Consider the following 22,833-nt stretch of genomic DNA (forward strand, 5'->3'; position numbering starts at 1 on the left):
AGCTAATTAAATGACAGTTTTGTCAGAATTTAATGTTATAGAGAGGCAAAAGTTCACTTGGTAAAACCTGCTCTATAGAATGTACTGAAAAGGACAGAAATTACCTTTGGATAAAAGTTTAGCACTAAATCATAAGTAACTATTCTCATTTGGCTTTCTGTTGTATTATAGTGATGCAATTTTTTTATTACATTTCCACAGCTGAAGGAACTATTTAATCTGTACTCATGATTTCACATTAATCTTAGTAAGGTGAAAGGAATGAACCAACAGACTCAAAGCTAAATACTAGAAATCCCCAGAATTCCAAATTAGAAGTATACTGTCAACTTGAAAATTGTATTTGCAAACCAGATAGTTACAAGGGGATATTGAAAGAAAGGATAAAGAAAATGTTTATTTTCCTCGTAGATGTGACTTGAGTTCATAAAACTTAGTCCTGTGTTTACTGGTGACATATGTGCTTTCCATAAGCCATGCAGTAGGCTGTCCGCCAATCCTGTTATTAGCAATCAAAATGATCTTGAAGAGGTGGATGGCATGAAACATGAGAAAAGGGAAGAAGGATGAACTGAAGTCAGAACTTTTGTTCTTTCTATGGACTCCTCTAATGACCGTATCATAGGAACAGAAAAAAACTTATCATTTTTTCAAGAAAATACTCAAAGCACACTATTAAAAGGAATGCTATCTGCAAATGGATTTAAAATTAACTCAGAATACTCAACTTTGTAATATTTCTTTAGCTGGATTTATTTTTAAGATACACTTTGACATTGCTATATAATTTAATATGAAATTATTACTTTCATGTAATATCTCCTGATCATCTCTACGGAAAGTGTTATAAAATGCATAAATATTAAAGCTAAAAGCTCTCATCTGATCTCTGATAAAACACAACCATTTCTATATAAAGCCTACAACTCTTTCGGCCAAACATTGTAACAGTGGACTGTTGATAAAGAGATAAGTTTTGATTTGAAGATCCAGATGATGGAGATACTACCATGAAACTATGGAAGTTGTAACAACATTAATTAATTATAATCACCTCTGAAGGATGGTGGTAAACTGAGCTCTCCATTCCCTGCTGTCTGATGCCTTTTGCTCCCTTGGCTTCCCCAGATAAAACAGAGATCTGATCATTTTGATAACTAGCATAATAGAGTTTGCTCCTCTAAAACAAATACACAAAAGGTATTGAATCCTCTTGAATTCATATGATTTCCCTTTGCAATTCAGAAATATGTGGAAGAGCTAGGACTACAGCCATACAGGTTTTTGGCATCGGTAGAATTAATACGCTATATAGGGTCATACTGTTCTATTTTAATTTTAATTAAATCCCACAGTCATTGGATCAGTCTTGAAGAGGTACCGAACATGCTAAGGATATTTAAGCATGTGTTTTTCTTAAGTATGTACATAATGAATTTGGGTCTAATTATTTTATTCTAGGTAGACATATTACCAGAAAAAGAAAAAGAAAGAACAAACTTAAGGATTAGTAATTTTTTTTTTTTTTTTTTTTTTTGGGGGGGGTGACATTTCTTCATCTTATTCATTTGTCAAAAATGTAAACTCATTCCTGCAGTTACCAAACATATCAAGATTATTTATTTATTTATTTATTTATTTATTTATTTATTTATTTATTTTCCTACGGCTCATACTGCTTTTGTTTCATATTTCCTCCTCAAGCTCAGTGGATGCAGTTCTGCTCTGCTAGTTGCAAGTTGCAAGCAATGTCTTCAGTTTTTAAATTCAGTCTTCATCCAGGCATGTGGAAAAAAAAAAGAAAATATTTGAAAATGGAAACTCATATCTCTTTCTCTTCTCCCATAGGACTCAAAAGATGAATATCATTTATTGAAGCTCTGTTCACACACACCAAAGGGGATGTGCAGCAGAAAAGTGAAATTAAGAAGGTATAAAAATGAAGAATGAAAACTGGGGGAAAAAGTGCTATGTTTCCTCTTCTGGGAAATTCAGATTTAGTCCATATAAGCTATTCTCTATTATCCATTCTGGAGAGTTGATTATGCTCTTTTGATATCCCTTGTTACTCAATATTATACACAGGAACAAATTTAATTTCACAACTATCGTAGAAGAACAGCCCAAAGATTCACATGTGCAAAGAACAGCATTTTGGTGTAAAAAGGCCATTTGTTATTTGCGATTCATTATTCTTCAGTTATTAAATTCTCAGCTGTCTAAGAGCAGAAAAACAAATCACACAAGAAAGTCTAATTATCATGTGCTTTAAAAGCATAATATCAAATTGTGCTGCTCAGAATTTGATATTTGTTTGCATAAAATATTTATTAAAAAGAGTATTAACAAAGTATGAATAAAAGGGAAAAACTTTTTTATCCATAATGAATCATTAACTTTGTGCTGTCCATAAGCTTTGTCTAGAATCCATTAGGCCTCAGGTTTGGAAATTACTTCATACTCTTAGTCAACTATCTGCAAGAAATATCTAACCCAGTCTTGGCTATGTGTTTTCTTTGATACTGTAACTAACTTCACAAGATGCTAACCTTTGCTAGCCTATTGGATAAAGGCTGTAAACATGCACAAGACATTGCTACCTAAATAAATCAGGATAATTCCACTAATTTGATGGGAAGACATTATTTTTTTATTGGTGATGATTATCCAGCATTATCCCAATTACCAAAATCTAGAAACAACAAGAGAGTCTTCACATGCTTCAAGGATTATTCTGTTAAAAGTTTGCTGTTGATTGTCTGAATGTCTGAAAAACTTTCTCTGGTACCTAGGTGTACCATACTTTGGAATTGCATTTCAAATCATATGTCAAATGTTAACTGAAAAATGATAATTCTACTTGACAAACAAGAAGATTCATTCCTTAGCAGATCTGAGGACCAAGCTCTAACGAGTCATGCTCTAACTTCTGTCAGATATTCTTTGGATAATGTACATTTGCAAACAGACACAGAACAGTTTCTGTTATTTCAGATTAGAGATTTCTACCATGATTAGAATATCACAAACCTCCAATGGCTGTCGCCTGAGCTGAAGACATATACATTATTCCACTGTGATTGCTTTCAGATAATCATGGCCTTAAGATGTTTTTTCCCATTTCAGGCTGCATTTTCAATGCAGTTTATGAAAAAAAACTAAAACATTTTTCTGTAACTCAGCTGAAAACTGAGCTATTTTGGGATGCAATGAACAAATACACTTTACCTAAAGTCAAAAATGTAGCTTCAGTTTTGTAAAAACTTCATAATGGAAACAGAAGCAAAATTTGTAATGGAAATACAGTGTCTTTTGCATGTTCCACCATGCATGGCACTGGTGATGGCATTCCTCAGTCTGATATGTATTGAATATTAGGACTAAATTACAATGAATTTTGCAAGTACTGCCATATTATATCACATCTCAATAATACAGAGAAATAGGTGTATTTACGGTCAGTCAGCTCCTGGTGCTAATGAGGGTAGGAACAGGTCTGGGTTAGGCTGAGCAGCTGCAGCTGCTGCCTCTGCCACAGGTGGTCTTCATGGCTTTCCTCTCCTGCCTCATAGGCCAGAGGAGCAGGAAGCCTTGATCTCCTACAGACTTTGTCCCCTCCTTGTCCTATCCTCTCTCAATCTTATGCTTTCTGTGTCTTCTGATCCGTAAGTCCCTTCCAACCCACTGGTTTCCAAAACATCACTCTGATCCTTTAAGAATCACACCATCCTGATGTCCAGGTAATAATATGTGTCACTCGCCCGCGTTAACTTGTTGTGCAAGGCCAGACTGAGTCTCCAGGGAACTCACACAACAAAATAATATTTATCTCTGTTCATTATTAGGCCAAATATACCACAGGGAGTACACAGATCTGGAGCACTGGTGTGGGGTAAAAAAGAAAATAAACCCCTAAATCTGGAGCAGACTGTGTCCTTTAGAAGACTGGCTTTTAGAAGCTGTTTGCCTTTTTGCTGGGTTGGATCTTCATCACGTTTTAGGTTTGCAGCTTTTTTAAGCTGGGGCCATTTAACTTGCTACATATTAATCCTCTTCATAGGTCCCTTGCTGAAAAAAATCTCTAATGTGCAAGAATTTACAGCTGACAGCACCCAGCTTAAGTACCTTTTGTCTTAAATTGCATGAGATGCCCTTACTCTGTCTGTCTAAACCAAAAGAGGATGATAGCATGGCTGTTGACCAAATAATTCAAGTACCTACTCAAAGGAAACTGAAAGTGCGTAGTTGTTTTGGGTGCAAGTGTCAAAGTAGCAGGGGGTGGCCTCTGTGAGGAGAGGCCAGGGGTTGCCTCATGCTGGATACAGCTGGCTCCAGTGGCCTCCCCACAGGGCTCTGCTGAGCCCCTCCGCCGCACTGGGGGTGTCTCTGGGAAAATGTATTTAAAACAGGGCAGAAAAGGCTGAGGGGTCAAGGAAGAGGGAACACCAAAGTGAGAGGAAGAGGTGCTCCATGGCACAGCAGCAGCCCCTGTAGGACCTGTGTTGGAGTAGGTGGATATTCCTGAAGGAAATGTGGCCCACAGAGAGGGCCCATGCTGGAGCAGGTGAAACATGTGAGGAGGACGGTGAAAGGAGGTGAAAAGGAGGAAGGAGCAGAAGAAGGAGCTGTTAGGGACTGACCTCAAGCCCCTACATCCCACCCTGCTGCAGCACTTGGGGCAGGAGAGGGGTCAGGAGTGGTGTGGGACCTGGAAACAGCTGGGGGAAGGTGCTGTTTTACAGTGTTGTTTTAATGTTTGCCTTTTTGTTTCCCACTTATCTGAGTTAGTGGTTAAATACTTATTTTAATCAGCACTAATCTAAGATATAAGCAAGTCTGTTTTGCCTGTGATGGCAACTGGTAAGCAATCTCCCTGTCTCATCTCAGCCCAAAAGTTTTCTCATTCCTGCTCTTCTTTTTTCTTTTATGCTCCCATCCCACTGAGGCTGGGGGGGGGTGGGATGGGGTGGGGGGGGTGTTTGTGGGGGTAGTGAGAGGCTGGGGGGTAGGTTGGGGGGGGTAGTGAGAGGGTGGGTGGGAGTTGGGCTGCTGGCCAAGGCTAACCCATCACTGTGGTGAAGATATAGATGCTTGATTTCGTCTTTGTAAAGGGGGACACAGGGCTATGCAACTGACGGAAAACATCAAGAATAGTATGTCTTCAGGGAACACATGCATAGGTAATGTACAGATGTGAATGGCTACTTGTTATGTGACGATCACATTTCCTCCTTGTTGACAGGTATGTAAAGAAAGAAAAAGCATTTATCCAGATTAACCTTAGTCATAGCAACATGAGTTCCCAAGATCAGAGAAAGTAAGTCTGTGGAAGCCCATAAGTATATTTGCTCATACTACCAAAAAAGAGCAACATGGTAGAGATCCTGTCAACTACAAACAGACCCTAAAGCACAGTCATATTTTTTTTCCAGCCTATTTTCATTTTCCTGTGCAATTTCTGTGCTAACATTTGCTAAAAGACTGCAATCCTTTGGAATCTCCTAACAGTTCTTCTGTTTCTCTGCAGAGTATCTCATGCACCTGCACAACAAACTGCATCTTTCACCCAGAGATTCTATTTATTTGTATCTCATTTTTGTATTTTTGCAGAGCAGAATGGAATGTCCCCATTTTGGACGGCAGGTGTTGGGATACTCATCCTGAACATTTCCTGTAGGACTGTTTGCGTAAGAGACAACTGCAAGTGTAAACAAAGGGGACGAGTTTTAGACAGCAAAGTGTAATGAATCAGCCAGGCTAGTTTGATGAAAAGGCTCAATGCCTCTCACTGAACTGCAAAACCTTCTCTGAGCAGAGGAGCAGCAGGATGAGGCCTCCTTTGTATAGTACAGGATTATACAGAACCCCCAACCATCAAACTGCTTTCATTTTAAAGGATGTTTTTTAAACATGCTGGAATGAAAGTTTAAAGAGTTCTCACATTCTCTGGGGCCTATTTTTGAAGCTGAATAATTACAGCACTTCTATGGTTATACTTTGTAACAAACAGTCAACATTAATTAATGCCAAAAAAACAATGGCATTCCTGAGGAATTACACAGTACAGATACATGAATAGCAAAAGACATGATTAATGTTGTTACACTGAATCCCAAAGGCATTAGTAATAATTTAGTGACTCCCTGTTAAATGCAGTGATTTTCTTTTTAAAATCTTGTCCTTACTCTGGTGTGGCAACCCATCACACCAGCCTACCTAGAACGCTGGGACTGCAATGGTGGGGGGCAGTGAAGCAATTTGTCATGGCCTGTGGGACTTCAGGATGCTCTTCTCCATGCAGCTGGTGCAGTGGCTGGGACACAGATCCCCTGCCTTTGTGCCCTTTTCCTTCTCTCTCCTCATAGGAGAAAGCTAGTCTGATCAGTCTCCCTGCTGGGCATTCAGAAAGGGGAGGAGGAGGCTAAGCTCTTTGCCTTCACCGAACCACATTATAGACTCTCAAGAGTCATCCATGATCCACCTGAATATATTCAATCCAGGGTATAGATCTCCTACTTACCCTTAGACTGGGTTACACTTTATCTTGGAGAAGTTCTATTGCCTACCATGGAAGTACTGACATAGGAAAGGTCACCCCTCAGAAGACAAGACTACTGTGGTATTCCTGCCAATTAACTAGATAGTACTAAGAGACTGTGAACTGCAAAGCATATTCAATTTTAGTATTTTCATTGTCAGATAGAGACAAATAAATCCAAATGACCTGTTCACTTAGTCTTATTCAACTACTGTACAAGGTAAAAGGTTCATTTTCTGTTCATAGAATAAAATGCTGTGCAGAAAGAAAAATACATCAAATTCATTTAGTGTATGAATAGCAAAAGGGAACTAATACCTGCTAAGCTCATGCAATGAATTGATCTAATAATATGTTCAGTACACGGCTACCCTAAAAGTAAACAATTTGTTGAAAATTAAATCACCGTTAAATTTATTTTAAAATATGAAGTAAATATTTGCATAATTATTTTTCAATTGTAACATTATATTAATCATATCAAAGATACTTTAAAACAGAGTTGATTAGCAGACATTTAAAAATATATTCTGATAATATCTCTTTCTAATCTATTTTAGACTATTTCTGTAAGAAAGAAAGCACAGTTCAAACAAGTACTTCTGGATTACAATTTTTTTCATGATGAACCCTGCAGACATGCCCACTCATAAAAGTATACGTCTGTCTACATGCATGCACGTATACATTTTAGTGTTTTGTATAATCCCATTGGAAGCTTCCCTTAAAATGAAGGCCTGGATTTTTATTTTTCAGGACTTTAAAAATGTCAATTTTAATACGTCTGTTTTATCAGTATTTTAATACTGCCTGATTTTCATACTGATCTCAGTAGTTGTGAACTAAAAACCAAATTCAATATATGGAATTTGTACTTAACATCTGTGGGATACATATATATATACACACTCATGTATATATATACATGTATGGATGCATTTCATTTCAGACAGAACAAAATTAATTTTAGTGGCTATGAGCCTTTCCACTTTCATTTTATAGCTCAACACCTGAGAAATCAGTTTGCAATACAGATCCTTCAAGTTTTAACATATCAGTTGCTATTTTTCATATTTAATGAGAAGAACTTGAAGGACTGAAAGGAAACCTACATAACTGTTGGCCTACTTACTGTCAGTGATTCAGTGTACCAAAAATTCCCATCAAGGTGGAACTACCAGGCATGCAAATGAGATACACGTTTCCTACTTGGATACTGGTATTTTAAAGAGAAAATACATCCAAATTATATGAGAGCAGAGAGGAATTTTGTTTTATTGATTTGATAGAAATTGGCAAATGTGACACCATTACCAAGGTCTGTCTTGGACATGATTTTTTTACAGCAGGTGAATGTATTTTTATGATCAACAACTTTTTTTTTTTTTTTTTTTTTTTTTTCAAACCTTTCTACTCTTTGCATCCAGTAGAAAAATCAATAAAAGGCACATCTCAACAGAATTTATAGATCTGAGCCTAGATAAGTAAACAAACAGAAGTTTTCCCCATGTCTCTGGGTGATATCATCACAGTTTTGTACATCCCCAAATGTTTTCTGGGAAATTTCTTTTAATATTACTTTATTACAAGCTTGTCATAACACTATATTGGATACAGTAATATCTCACGGTGCATCACGGTCTGACAGTTCTTACCCACCCTGTTCCTTTATTCCTCAGAACATCTGAAAAAGAGATGAGAACTAAAATAAACCAAGAAATTCCCCAAACTCTTTACTGGCTCACCTGATTGGTAAGCCCAATACAAATGACTTGAAATAGCATCTGCAGTTTGTGTGTGTTAGTTCTGCTGGCACATGTTTGGGGACTGACCTCAGTCAAAGTTTAGTATCTAAGTGCTACACCAGAACAAGCTGGATAGCTCAGGCAGAACTGCAGTCTGAATTTTGAACACCTTTCATGAAATTTCAACTACTTTCAACAGGAAAAGCCAGCTTTCTTGCAACAGATGCTATGAGTCTATTCCTTCTGGGCTAAAGAGCAGGCTTGCAGTTGGCTAAAGTCAATCTATCTGGAGCACTGTATGTGCTCTCCTCTCTTTATCAGCTCTCAGTAGAATTTAATGCTTTCAGTTTTAAAACAATATTTTTGATTGCTTCTAATATGATTAGTATACACTTCTCTCATCTTGGGACATCGCCATTTCCTCTTTGCAGACTTTGCTTCTGCATTCCCAAGCTGTATTTTGGGACATCCTAAGTGTATTGTCATTTGTGGCAATCTTTCTGAAAGCTCTCCTGATGTAATCAGAGAAATTAGTCTACCCAGAAAGTTCAGAAAGCTGGATATGGCTCCCTTCAACAACTTCATTATGCTTCTGGGAGGAGTCACACAGAAATCACTGTCTCACTCCCTCCCAGAGTCTACAGACGGTAAATTATCAACCACAGATGAGCTGATTTTCCTCCACACCTGTCCTCACAAGGAATATACCAACAAGCAAGACCCTTTCCTTGGAGGACAGTGCTGCTCAGACAGTGCTACAGCTATTTACCAGCACCTTCATGATGCTGTTGGCCATAATAGCTCTTTTTAATCTACTCAGACTCTGGGAAGGGTTAAAAATATGACATATGTTGACAGTTGACACTCCTCGCTAACAGGAAAGACACGTTGCTGTGGGGCCCAGATCTCGGCTTCTCCTTCCCTGCAGCTGTCTGTGGATAGCAGCTAATTGTATCCACTTGTTTAACCTCAGGGATAACGTCTGGAGGGGACCAAGTGCCACAAGTGTACTATTTTTTTTTTTTTTTTTAACGGTCATTTCCTCTCTGGTGTAACTTGCATGACAGCATGTGACAAGCAGAAATTAATGGGGACACTGCTGTGCCAATACCTCTTGAATTGCTTTGACACTGGCTGCAGGCTGCCTGCTTGGCCACCCAGCCAAGACCTCACATGAAATATGGCAGGGGGCCCACAGCTCTATTCACTAACAAGCCAGCTGGTCAGTGATTAGAAAGCTGAAACAATGCTGTGCAAATACATCAAGAAAAATGCTTTACAAACAGCTTCGGACTCAGGAGGTGAAGTCTGCTAGAAGACTAAATCTGTAAATCTATCTTCTGAGGACTGCTAACTAAAGCTAACACTGGAGATAACGTGGAAGGCCCTGGGAGATGACTGTCCTACATTATCACCTGAGCACAGCAAGGGCTAGCCTCAGAACAAAGACTAGCATCTTAGCATGCTTAAAATCAAGTGCAAACAGCTTAGACCACATGGATTCAGGTCCAGAGGAGCATTCAAATTATGTAAATACATAGAGATTTATGACAGACTACTCTCCCTATTGGTCTATCAACACCTTGGCAACATTGCTGACATTTCTGTGAAAATTCTCATTGGATTTGTCTGCCGTGTGCCATCAAGAAGGCTAAGATTTTTTTATACGCTGATAGATAACAACAATGGCCGGCACTTTAGAAGTATCCCAGGGGATTTGGATGACCAGATCTCCTACAACCAAGGCAACTTTGAACATTTCAGCCAAGACTTTTTTGAAAACCAACAAATCCTTGGCTAGACACAAAAGGCTCAGGACTGCTTCTTTAATTTTTCTCTCTTTAAAAAAAGAAAAAAAATCCATTAAAAATGCACTTGTTCTCTACAAAACACCTGCATGACAACAAGAAAATAAGATTTTTTTTTAAACTAAGGAAAAAAATGGTTAATAAGATCCTACAGGATTAAAAATCCAAACATTTAAAATACATAGACCTTGAGCATCTAATTCCTATGACTCCTTCAATTATATAAACCCAGTCCTGCATTTTCTGTTTAACAGAAAACTTGTTTAAACTTAGTATAACACAGGTCTGCTCCATTTCCTCATATGTTAAGAAAGGTATTTTGTGGTATATAAAGATGTTTAAGATCTCAAGGCACTGTAAAACAGGCTAGCAGGATAACTGAGTCAATTTTGTGAATTAAGAATTGGGGTTACTTCAGAGTTTGGACTTTGAGCCTAATCCATTTTGATTGCTAACATCATCAAAAAGTTTAGAAATCCAGCATAGTAATTCACGTTACTTTAAAGCTGACAAAGAAGATGGACTCATATCAGGCTTGACCAAAGCCTACTGAAGGCACGCACATCAATCAGTTTTCAAACACCTGTACTGGCACCACTGCTTTTTAATATTTTTGTATTTCCATTCTCCCACACCTAATAGAATCAACAGGACCTTCAGAAAATTGTAGATGATGTTTAAGACAGAAGTCCCAACATGACACCAGGCACTGAAGTACAGCAAATCACCTAGAGTTAGATGCTCTTATAATAAACAGTTAATGATTTTTACGAAAGATGTTAACAGAGAAGAAAGCAAGAAGACAATGCTCTCCAGGGCATACATGATAAATAAAAGTGAGTTGTGCATTTTTTAAAACCCACTTTTCAATATATATATTTTTGCTTCTAATGCACTCACATGGCTGAAGTATCATGATGCTCTTCAGTGCTGCACAATGGCTCAACACTGGGGTCAATTACTGACTGCTAGTCCCAGCAGTTCATTTAACTTTGCTTCCTCTGTTGCTCCATATTATAAATTCAGGGATAATGGTTAACTACTTCATGAGTGTTGCAAAGATTAACTGGTTAATGTTTGTTAAGTACTCCAAAAAGAATCCAAAGATTTAGAATTTGCTTTCAGTTATAAAGGTGTAATAACCTTCAAGAAAACCAAGGATGTATAGAAAAGAAAAGATTTCTTGGATTTAAGTTATGGGTGGAATTGGTCTTCAAGGAAGAGCTGAAAGGAGACAGTGGAAACAGCTTAATGAGGAGCCCAAACCCAAGAATTGTACATACAGAGTTGCAATAGTGTTGCAGCATTTTATGAACTGTCAAAATATTCTTCAGGATGAGAATCTTACTGATGCCTTACCACACTTAAGTCAAACATAGTGAAAAACAGAATTGTTTCTTGGGAGCACTCAGCCACTTGAGTTGTTTTCCCTATTTACAAAAGCAATTAATTTGCAATTGTATTCACATTAAATTAAAAAATCAATAGCTCTTGAACCAACAGCTTTACAACAGGAACAGGCAGGCACTTTATCCTACAGACAAAGTACAGAGAAGAGATTTTGCAAGAGGAGTCAAGCAAGTGCACAAAGCCTCTTGTTTTCACCAAAGCTTCCCATAGCACCAGAAGAGGGGAATGGCTGCTCATTCCCTTCCACTTACAAGGTCTATTACTGTCTCCTTTCTTTTATGACTTCCTACCTTTTTCTTTACTTTATTCTTTCCTCCCTTAATGCGACTTGTTGCTCTTTCCTGCCCAATCCCCTGTTCTGACCCTTCTCTTCATGCCTTCACTGCACCCCATTTCACTCAGCCATTTCCTCTCCTGCACTCACTTTCAGGCTCTGTGGTCCTACTTCATCTCTTTGGGTTGCTGCCTCCCACGGGCAGGTGATTAGCAAGCAAGGTATTTCAGCAGATGCCAGTTATTAGCATGCCTCAGCAGCTCATTGCTGGATCGCAGATACAGCAAATGGTAAATGGCAGTGATGTGCCCGGGGTGTTTGCTCAAAGCATGTCTTTGTTTCTAAAAGGTAGGCTGATGCTCTCAGCAGTGGCTGTAGTGGTGGGATAGGGTCCCACACATCTGCCGAGTCTCTCCAAAGTGCTACGGGCCATAGCCCCTCCAGTTCTGAGAAGACTGACACTGATTTACATTAGCGTAAATTAGTGTAAACCTGGCCTTATTTTCTTTAGAACACTTGACTGGTTCTTAAAAAAAGAGGCATCTTCATCTCTGGTGACACGAAGAGCAATGAGCCTACTTCTTAATATTAGCACAACAGACAGCAACTGGCTCTAATTTTGGGGGTAAGGATGAAGTTTGAGGCCCTGAGCAACCTGATCTAGTGGGTGGCATCCCTGCCCATGGCAGGGGGGGTGGAACTAGTTGATCTTTGAGGTCCCTTCCAACCCAGGCCATTCTGTGGCTGGGGAAGGGGAGGAAAGGTGCAACATGAGTCAGCAGTCTTCTTGGGAGGGGATAAGGTTGTGTCCAATGTTTCACAAGCATGATATCCTCTCCAAATGCTAAACAGAACAAACTCTAAGCCAAGAGATTTTTCATAAAGAGCTAAAGTTACGGTAGAAGTTAACAGGTAAAAAGAGCTTATCAATGGAAAAAACTAAAAAACTGCATCCATGAAGCAGTATCTTTTAAAAGCAAAATGTCACAAAGGATTCATGTGACAAATGCAGCTTGTGACAAATACATCTCCAAACAGTAACTTGTGAAAAGCAAAAAAAAAAAAAAAAAAAAAAAAGCTATTGATTACATAAGCTATTTTGGAAAAGAAAACTACATATCTTCTTGTGTATCTTCCCTGTAACCATTCATGGAAAACCTATGAGAATAAAGCTAGCTACGACCCAGACAACCTGGAGCACATACACATGTACTTTGCTGAATCAGGCCCTGGAAAGATGTCTTTTGTTTTCCCTATCAACAAAGAAAACATTAGAAATCATACAATACAATATCAAACTCCGTGTTATTCCAAAAAGACAGTCAATTAAGAAGAAGCAAACTGTCTTTAGAAGAACAAATGAAAGAGGCTACGGATCACTATCAAAGGACTTCTGTTTTCTTTTGTTTATTAAATAGCAACTGTATTATTTACTGCAGCTTTGCAAGCTAGTGAGCAGCTGGGTGTAACACATTTCCATGCTGTGTAACCTCTCCTTATGCTTCGTTAGACTCCTTATCAGGACCAGAAGAAAAGAAATCTCTCTGTTATGCTTTTCCTGTGGCAAAGGAAAAGACAAGATGATGACTTTCCAGCTCATTTCACTTGTACAACATTCTCATCAATCACCATGGGGTAGGTCTTTGTTATTTTCACTGAAGGACTGTTCTTAGTTTTCTGTCACAATAAAGCGTGACTCCACTAACTAGCAAATCAAGGTTACCTCCACCACATTTGTAGGGGAACGAAATGCAAACATAAGGCTGAAGATACTTCTGAAACATTTTCCAAGGCCCTAGCTTTACAGACATAAGCTTAATTTGAAGTAGGTTTAAATTCTTTTCATTGAAATGAAGGTTAAAGTCTGAAATACTCAGAGCAGTTGAGGTAAGGAAGCTAAACTAACCATTTCATCAAGAACCAAAAGTTTTCTGCTTGTTTTGCGACTTTCTGCTCCAGAAACCAAGCAAAGAAACTGTGGTTTATTTTTATTTTAAACTCTCTGTCAAGTATGCATCTCTTTGCAGTTTTGGTTCACTATAGCCCACGCAGCTTGGCCTCTATTCTCCTTTTCCTATGTCTTCAATAAACCCTATAGAGACATCTGTAGGAATTATGTGAGCAAACAAAAAGCAAGAAAGGGATATATTCTGATCAAGGCAAAAACGTAATCAAAAACGCTTTGTAAGATGGTCTCTCCTCCGTTAACTTCACGTTTTTATATGTCTTTTTGTTTCTGGTCTGTGTTGTTTCTCACTGAATGACAGTTATACACAACATACTATTGTAATAACAAGCATATGGCTCAAAGATCACTGTTGAGTTTCTCAAGTCTCAAATTAGACATTTTTATTTAAAATACATGAAAGACATCTGTATACTCTTTCATTAAATGCATTTTACATTTGTAACATCCTACGTATTCTTTTGGAAGCATTTCCATTAAAATGCCGAGTTGGGGTTTGGATAGCAAGCATTTCCTTTGTAACACTAAGGGAGGAGTATGTTACTGTCAAAATTTCTCTCTAAAAAGTCCTTGCTAAAATATTTACTCTACTTGTCAGAACAGGAATATCTGAAGTTAATTCCAAATGAAAGAATATTTTAGAATGAATCATAAATTAGATGTTAAAAAAAGGCAACACACTGCCATTCCAGTGCCCCTTCCCTGCTGTAAAACTGAATGAAAACTGACTCTGCATTTGCATTCACAGAATATTGTAACATTTGGAGCCTTCTGAGATTCCTTAATTGTAGTTATGCAACAGAACTGTCACATCCTAAAACAAAGGACAAAAATTCAGCAGCTGAATTTATTGGCTTGGAAAAGAAATGCTCTTAAAAGATGAATAACATGTCTTGATTATTTTTGGCATTTTAAAGTTACAATGCAATGCTTCCTATTGCATAGATCAAAGAAATTAGACATTTTACAAATATTTAAAAGACTGATTGGTCCTGTTTGTAAAGTCATATATTTAGCAACAGTGAAAATTGCTGAGCAGTTACTTTCTTTGCAATCAACCCGCTCATTTCAATGAGCCCTTTATGGTATAAGACACTGTTCAACATTAATAAAGATATGGTGCAGCAGTGTTTAGGCATTGGTTAGAATGGTAAAAACCAGCTTCTTTTAAATGGGTATTCTCAAGGGTCAAGATTTGCAAAGGCAAATGGGGTAAATTCTGTGGTTAGAACAGTTATGATATTAATAAAAGAAGAAACAAGCAAGCCATTGTGCTAAACCTATGATCCTGCAGAGCCCTTTTCCATTACTGAGTGATTTTACTATGATGACCAACTATGACACACTTTTGTAAATAGTCAGGAGTCTGGTTCCAAAGATTATTGGCTTACACATACATTTTGAGGGAACTTCCTTGATCTGACAAAGCATTTAAACACAAGTAAAATACATGTTTATGACTAATCTGAGACTACAGAAACAACAGTTTCATTTCTTCTTTGCTCTAACTTTGGAATTCATCAGGTCAGTAAAAAAGGATAACAACTGATCCTACTCTGTTAGCTCCTCCAATTTGCAGCCTTTCAACCTCACTTCTTCGAAGCTGGAGCAATCTGTTTACATAAAATTAAGCAGAAGCTTAAGTGCTTTGCTGGAGCAGAGCCTCTGCTCCCTTTGGGGTTTCTCTTTTAAGGTCTGAAGTTGAACCAGAAGGCCCAGGTATATATTCCAATATGATTTTAGATGTTTTGTGTATACTGACATAAGTGGTAGTACTGTATGGTTGTAACAAAAACAGAGAAGTAAAAAGAACCCAAAATACTAGTGTTTATGAGTTTTTGGATAAGGCTTCCAGCCCAAAAATTAAGGACAGATTTTGATCTAGGAGCTTAAGCCTTTGTAATTTGTTCTTTCTCAATTGCAAACTGTTCATACTTTACTTGAAAACAAATGAAAGGCTGCTTGCTAACTGATGCTAACAGCATTGCACCATGCTCACTCCTGGAGTAACCCTAAGAAGCCAACAGCTACACCACAGAAGGATTTGACCCATAGTCCTGCTCTGGAGCACTGACATTGGAAAATATTACAGAACCACATCTGCTTTATTAAAACTACAAATAAATTAATCATTCTAATCCCCAAATATTTTCCCTTGCTGTCTCAAAAAGAGCAAACACCAAACAGCATTTCTGTTATTTCACTCATGTTTCCATTCTTAATTTTCTGTCTTTTGGCAGCTGTTTGCGAACTTACTAATAATGTGTGTCTTTGTTTGGACTTCTTAAAAAGAAGGATATTCTCAAAATGGAAGAAAGCTCATTTGATTTCACTTTGAAACCTGAGAAAACTGTAACATGAGCCACATGCTGATTACAGAGCACTGATACATAAAGGAAGCAGTTGTGTAAATGTGTGAAGTGTGGCTTTGGTGGGGGGTGAGCAGAACAGAGGACAAGCACAATTTTAGTCAAATAATGCTGGTGTAGAGTATGATTATCATGACTCATGTTTAACACGGTATTGTGTAAAGGCCAGGCAAAAAGGACAACCTATTATGGTGGGCACTGTACAGTCAAGGGTTTTCATACAGTCTCTTCCATTAAAAGCTCACAAATAAAATGGACAAGACAGACCCCAGGTGGAGAAACAGTGTGACAGTTCCATTATATTATTTCTTAATGGCAGTTAGGAGGGGAGAAGGGAAATGGAATGGAAAGTGATGGAGATAAAAGATGTGGGGGGAGGGAAAGAACAAAAAAGTGTTACACAGCATAAATACAGAGTGAACATGAGGTAGAAAAAATGAAGGTGGAGGGAAAGGATGGAAGGAGGAAAGGACTAGAAAATAGGATTAGCATGGGCAGAGAACATTGAGTTGAAATCACCAGAAGTTCTTTGAGTGTCAGGAGTTTTGGCTTTGGTCACTTCAGCAGCTGAATGTAACTGGCTGACAGCAGTGGCTGGTGTTTCTCTGCAGTTTTGTCCCTGAGGGCCACAGGATGGAAAGCAGAGGGAGAAACTGTGTCTGTTCTGGCACCTGCAGAGGCGAGCAGGACAGGGGCTCTCCATGGGTCTCTGATCCCACATGAGTAGGGGGGAGAAGCGCAGTCTCGACTGGGACCCATTTTATTCCCTCCCTAGTGAAACAGCCCTTGTGCAGCTCACCTGTACCCGATGGTGAGCTGGAACAGAGGCCTATGTGGTGGACTCTGGGAATTGGCAGGTGTACGAGGATATCTGTATCTTTATATGTATGTGTGTTTGTATATGGGTGTGTGTATATATGTGTGTCTGTGGGCATATGTGTGCGTGCAGCATGCCTTTATGTGTATACATACAAGTACGGTATACTCTGAACTACTTCCCAAGCACAGGAGTGGGGCCACCCCTTCTGTGTTCTCATATTGTACTTTTGACTCTTTAAGCACCTGGGTTTCTTATTCTGGACTCGTCTGACCCACGGCTATTTTTGGATCATGAACTTCCTACATGGTGGTGACAATCACTGAGTTTCCCTTTCCTCTTCTCCCAGTTGCTGAAATAGCAACATTTTTTTTGCTGCATATATATTAGGGGGCTTGTACAATAATTACATATGCACATATGTGTTTATGAGACTATATATATATGCCTATGTGTACAAATAATTAAAAAATTCTTAAGGCTAATTTTAAGTTCTACATAGGAAAATAGGTGAAAAAAAATAAAATAAATCCCTGCCAGTATAGGACTTTATTTTCTGGCATAAGCTAAAAACATCTGTCATGGAGGAAGAGAAATTAATGTAACATATCTTGAGTAAATCAGTGTGCCACTAAAGTAACATGCTTAATTTTTACTGTTTGATACAATAACCTGCCTACTCACTGACAAAAAAGCAGCGCACACAGTTCGTGCAAGAGTATTAAATTTCTCTTGGGTGGAAAAGAGAGTTTTGGAACAATTTATTTGGTTACTATATTATTTTCTGCTAGCTAAGAATTGTCTGTAGCAACCTTTTGAATCTTTATTTTACACCACAGCTGTATATTTACCATGAATAAATATAGATAATTTGCAAATACCCTAGTACTGAGAATCTGAGCTGCAATAACTTGGGTTCTCTGAGATGGGAGTGGTATCCTGTAGCGATGCTGCTAGTCCCAGATCAGCTGAGTTCAACAATTAGATTCTGGAGTTCAACAAGTAAATAAAATGTCAGTCAGGTTTCCCAAATACCTACCTCATCACAATTTGTGCCATTCTGTCTCCTCTTCCCCAGGGCTGTCTGCTTGTTTTGGGGTGAGGTATATATAGCTTTGTGTGTATGCAGAACATAAGGCCCTGATCTCCTGCCAGCGCAGAAACTACTATTAAGAAAGTGATTCCTATCTACCCCGTATGAATCAATAACAGCTCTTTGAACGTCTCCTCTCTATCTCACATCTGCTGCAGTATGACCTTCAAATTACTTGTCAAAAGTAACATATGGCTCGCAAGCAAAATCTAGAACATGGGTAAATCTGAACATTTCAGTCTATTGTTCTGCTGCTGCTTTAAGCACACCATGAGCTGCAACAGCTTTCCCCTAATTACTTTAACTGTAGCATCTCATCTTTGATGAAGAGGTCTCTGAAAACATGAGTGACACTTCTGCTGATCACTGAGGCAGAATTTACTTGCAGAGCAAGTTGCAACCACACAACACCACAACAAGACAAAGGAAAGCATCTCGAAAATCCTCCCCGCTCCTAGGAACAGCCATTGGCTTGCTGCTGAACAGAACAGCACTGTCTGTGACACGCTGCCTGGCAGCCTAGCCCCACTTTTACATCTGCTTGAGCATTATTCCTACCACGTGCTCCCTTTCTTTCTTTCTGTGTCATCAAAGCATTTCACATAGCAGTCGCTACCACATTGATGTTCCCATAGCAAAAACCCAATGTCACTAATAATCCAAGAGCATCTCAAGGAAATCCAGAACAGTAGACTCATAAGTTTTTTTTTTCTTTTTCTTTTTTTTTTTTTTTTTTTTTTTTCATCACATCAATGTGCAGCTCTGCAAAATTAAGAGGAATTAAATAAGCTGATAGCAACATTTCATTTCCAGGGTCTGTAATGCTGTAATTCTGCAATGACTGCATTAGAAATGCTCTTCTACCAAAGACTAACTCTCTATCCCTTACCACAATTTAGAATCTCTACAATGTCTTAATTCCCTTTGACTTCCTGAATAAAGATGATTTCTGGCCCTCGATCTATGGAAAACAATGGAGCCCCCCTGGCTTCCTTCTGACTTCAAAGGAGGATGCATCCCTTAGAGCCACAATGGACCACGCTGCTGCCTTGAAAGTTGGGACCATAAAAGAAAAGTAGGTTGAGATGTCTATTTAGAGAGTCCTTGATAGACGTCTTTTCAGTGACAGAATTTGTAATCACGTCATTGTTTTGAGAGACTAAAATTATTACTTCAGGCAGGTTGCTTTCATGCATTATGCTACAATGTTGCTTGACTGCTTTCCAAACTGGAACAACTGAAAAAATGTGAAGCGCTCCAATGATTTTAAATCACTCTGCTCAGGACAGGGTGATTTAGAATTATTGGAGTGCCTCACATTTTTGTGAGCTCTCAGTTTGAAAGCAAAGGAGGTCTGGGCAGTCTTGGGCTACAGCATTATAAAAAAACAACAATACCCTACTATCAGTTTGAAAATGTTTGCATTTGAATTTGGAAGTGGTAGGGATTTGGGGATATTTAATTCCACCATCATTAAAATCTGTGAAAATCCAGGTGAAGGAAGTAACTGTACAGATAAAACTTTAAATTTGAAAACATCCTTCACTGAGCAGTCTCTTCATTCAAGTCATGACTCCACCGAGCCCCTTGGTCAGCCTCTACATTGCCCCCTCCACCACTGCACCAAAGGAGATATGGCTGTGTCCTGACATGCAGCAGCAGTATGGGAAAGAAATGACAGTGCCTGTAAGAGAGGGAACCACCACCACCATTTGGAGAACGTCCTCTTTTTAAGGTATAGTTCCTTCAGAGCTGCCACTTGTGCAGGGCACTTGCTCTCTCTCTTGCTACCCTTCCATGCAGCAGTCCAACCCCTGATGGTAGGATATCAGAGAAAAAAATAAAAAGATTTAACCAACGGTAACAACACAGCTCAGTCATTTTGTTTTCCATTTATTTATAGTGACAATTCTTTAATTCATAATATGGCTTCAGAACAAAATTTGTTGGAAAATACTGCACAAAGAACAAGATCCTTAGCAGCCATAAACTGCTATTGTTTCACTGAAGCTAATGGATTTACACCTCTGCATCAGCTGGGGATCTGATCCATTATTTCTGGGCTCTCAAATACTCACTAAATTTTGCTTTTTTCTTTTCTGCAAAAATATTGCTGGAAAAAAAAAATATGAACAGCTCTTCCCTTAGTATCTGTGTTATTAATTTTTGTAGGCTCTTTTTTAGTGTGGCTACGTGTAAAGGAGTGACTTTTAATTTAGATCTTGTTAAACACAGCCCCACTCTGAAGAGAGTCAGTGCTGGCGAATGTGTTTTCCTGGAATACCTTGTACTGTTTTCAGAATTGCATGGTTGTGTGACATCTGCTGCACGTCTCATACGTGATCAACTGAGGAGGTACAACCGTGGCAGATGGCTGATGACTCACCTCACAACACCAAACGCTGGTTTGCTTTCTGAGAAGTAACATCTTCATATTAATATTCTAAGAGCCCTGCAAAGATGTGACCAGCCCACCTGGTTTGCTAGCAGGTAACATAAGCTAAAGGAAGTGCACAGGGATGTAACAGCAACTTTTGTTCCAAGACATAAAACTGACTGAGTTAATATTTTAAAATTTGATTTATAGGCTACTATCAGATAAATCCACAAAAGGAAATGGGGTTCACTGCTGTACAGTCTAAGTAGCATCTAAACAGCAAAATCTGGATATCTGAATCAGACAGAGATCTAGGCTTCCTGTGCAAGGGAGAAACAGAAAAACAATATCCACAAAAGCCATTCAGTTGAGTGAGGAATCAGTAAACACCAGAGAAAAAGATAGACCTTAAATCCTGTTCTGTCCCTGTCCCAGGCTGCCCTGTTCCAGGCTGTGGTGAATGCCATGGCAATTCTTAGACCACAGAGGAGGTCTTCTAGCACCCCACAATAGATAATGTATGAACTCGCTATACCAAAGACCTTTGTTCTGTTCCCTTATCTGCTGACTGTCAGATTGAAAGCATACACAGCCCAGCTAGCATGTGTAATTCTGATGAATTATAAGAAAACTATTACAAGCCACTGGTTTACTTACAATGACATTAGCTAGCAAAGTTATCTTTGTTCACTACTAAAATCAAAAAGAAACTTGGTAACAGTTTGTTATCCTCTCTCATTCATATGGATTCCTTGGCAAGATGTCTGAAGGGAACTCCAATAAGTCATTCCTAAAACACCTAACTATATACCAATTCATCACATATATATACCAATTTAAGTTCAGTATTGTTATATACATTGCAGTAGGTTAGGTATGCCAAGTTTAACTGCAAATACTTCAATTAATTTGCATGCCCATGATTTCCATACTAAAAATGTAACTAGGGTTATAACAACCACACCTATATCCAAATCCTTTGGGATCCAAAACACATACCAGCGTCGCAAGCATTGTATCAAAATGTGATCATCCAGCTTAAACACGCCTCAGTCTCAAAGACTAACACATCATAATGCTCTAGTGGCCTGTTAACCTTTGAAAAAATAAATAAAAAGATCTCAGTTCTGTGGCAGAGATGTGTCATTCCCATTTCCACAAGCCTTATGTCAACTAACAAAACTTCCTAATGAGCCAAATCTCTCTCAACTGCTAATGGCATTAACATTACCAAAGACCTATGCATGACTAACAGATGTGTCCTAAGGAAACTGAACTCATACCTTCAATTTCCAAAGAAACTGCTCTAAAATTAAAGAGTATCCTAGGAAGGAAAGAGAGGAGAGGAAAGAGAGGAGAGGAGAGGAGAGGAGAGGAGAGGACAGGACAGGACAGGACAGGACAGAACAGGAGGAAAGTGTTGTCATTGCTGATTCTGATTTATCTCATATGGAACAAATATTAATTAGGTCTGATATGAGAAGCAGGACTATAATCCAGGATTTACATAGACATATTAATCAGATTAAAGGTTCGAACATAGTTCTCTTTCAAAGGTGAGTGCCACGTCCACAAGCATTTGGGATCACATTGTCCCTCTCACTAGCTGAATGAACACTCCATTATAGAAAAATGGAAGTACCTCATTTGAAAAGATTTAAAATACCTTCTTCTAGAATAACGTATAACTCGGAGTTACAGCCACAGAAATAGGCATTTATGCTTCTGGAGACAGGGAGGGGAGCTGAGCAAGTCTGCCCTACATCCTCTATAAGCATTCCCACTACTATGTAATGACTCAAAATGGAACTGCCCCTCTTCCATCATTTTATGGGCACCTAAGGATATGTTCCTAAAATATCCTCTGGGGTGACTCCTGCTGAAGGACTTCTGCTGAAGGGATGCAGACATTGGAAAGACACTGCTGAGCAGCATTAGGACAAAAGAGTTAGCTGTGCTTAAATTGTATATGTGGTTATCTTCCCTGAACTGCTACACTCTGACTATCTTCCAAATGTAAAAGAAAATTTTAAAGTGGTACTGTTGTCACTTATATTCCTTGACAGTTAGTAACTAAAAACCCCAGAATTCCTCAGACCAGCAAAACTGAGTCTCTCACCCTCAAATGATATGTAATAGTAATAGTTAATTCACAGAACAAGGATCTTTTGGGACTGATACTTCTCTCATAGTAATTTTATGTCTTTCAATTTCCACTAATAACTGTTGAGTTTACACCATGGTGCCAGAGAGGTATATTAGATCCTTCAACTCAAGCTATCCAGAGCTTACTCAGCTCATTTGGTACCTCTGTGCTGCTGACACATACAGAACTTTAACAGATGGTCTTACAATACTGGCAGTTGTTTTGTACTGTGCTAGTGGTAAGGGGAAATACTCTACACAAATTGTCTGTGATTCTGGAAAATAAATGAA

The 22,833-nt window shown here is 38.6% G+C and overlaps 1 protein-coding gene across 3 annotated transcripts in view; it reads right to left on the reverse strand.

Moving 5' to 3' along the window:
* CDK6 (cyclin dependent kinase 6) overlaps positions 1 to 22,833 on the reverse strand; it is a 136,767-nt gene that overhangs the window by 82,435 nt on the left and 31,499 nt on the right. The gene's annotated exons all lie outside the window — the stretch shown is intronic.

Source organism: Oxyura jamaicensis, chromosome 2, assembly GCF_011077185.1.
Source record: "Oxyura jamaicensis isolate SHBP4307 breed ruddy duck chromosome 2, BPBGC_Ojam_1.0, whole genome shotgun sequence".
Classification (NCBI taxonomy): domain Eukaryota; kingdom Metazoa; phylum Chordata; class Aves; order Anseriformes; family Anatidae; genus Oxyura; species Oxyura jamaicensis.